This window comes from Sinocyclocheilus grahami, unplaced genomic scaffold (assembly GCF_001515645.1).
Source record: "Sinocyclocheilus grahami isolate Dianchi unplaced genomic scaffold, SAMN03320097.WGS_v1.1 scaffold861.1, whole genome shotgun sequence".
Taxonomy (NCBI): domain Eukaryota; kingdom Metazoa; phylum Chordata; class Actinopteri; order Cypriniformes; family Cyprinidae; genus Sinocyclocheilus; species Sinocyclocheilus grahami.
The window spans coordinates 275,170-276,335 of NW_015506040.1; positions in this window are offsets into that span (position 1 = coordinate 275,170).

Here is a 1,166-nt window from a genome sequence, read left to right on the forward strand (position 1 = left end):
TAATCAGTTACATTACTTTAATAAAGTAATTGAAATAGTTAAACTGCTTATTACATTTTGAATAGGGAAACTTGTAATATGTTACCTATTACATTTCCAACCTTCTCAATACTGTGCACAACCCTACCACTCACACGTCTTTCAAATGTTCATTAACAGCAGTGTCAGTCCACATGGCTATAAACAGGTTAGATCTGATAGCAGCTGTTGATTTCAGTCATGTTTTGCTAAATGTGTATTCATTATGCACAGACTTTGGCCAAACTGAGACTACAATGATGTTAATTAATGTAGGTATTGCTCCTTCCTGCATTTCAAATAAAGACCTACCACGTTAGGTCTTTAACCACTACAACACCCACTTTCTTTTTACTCATCATAATATGTTAAAGCATATACAATACTTTTGCACCAGCCAGCTCATTGAGGTCAGAAATCATTTAATGATTGTGTGACGCTGTAGTCGCCTCTGAGCCTGGCTGAAGCATTGGATAACTGGCCAAAGAATTGCAGTAGCTAAAAGAAAGACTACCCATCTGCCCCCTTTGCTGAGTGTGACCTTTGCAGTGGCAGAACTACAGGCTCTGCAGACCCTTATTAATGAGCACTAATCAGCGATTAATCATCTGACATTCCTGGCACATTCCGGGGGCCGTGGGGGTGTGTTGAGGGGGCCTTGAAAGAGAGACAAGACGAGGATGAAAAAGGGGCTCAAATGTTTTAGGTGAATTTCTAACTTTAAAGGGGTCATATGATGCTGCTAAAAAGAACATTATTTTGTCTATTTGGTGTAATGAAATGTGTTTATGCGGTTTAAGGTTAAAAAAACACATTATTTTCCACATACTGTACATTATTGTTTCTCCGCCTTTCTGAAACGCGTCGATTTTTACAAAGCTCATCGGTCTGAAAAAGCGAGGTGTGCTGTGATTGGCCAGCTATACAGTGCGTTGTGATTGGCCGAATACCTCAAACGTGTGACTGAAATGTTATGCCCCTTACCATATTATGATGTCCTGTCCAGCCGGAGCGATGATTCAAAAATATGAAAACCCATAATAAACGAGGCATTCGTTGCATCCAGTGGGGACATAATTATGGATTATAAGGACTTACAGGTGCATCTCAATAAATTAGACTGTCATGGAAAAGTTCATTTATTTCAG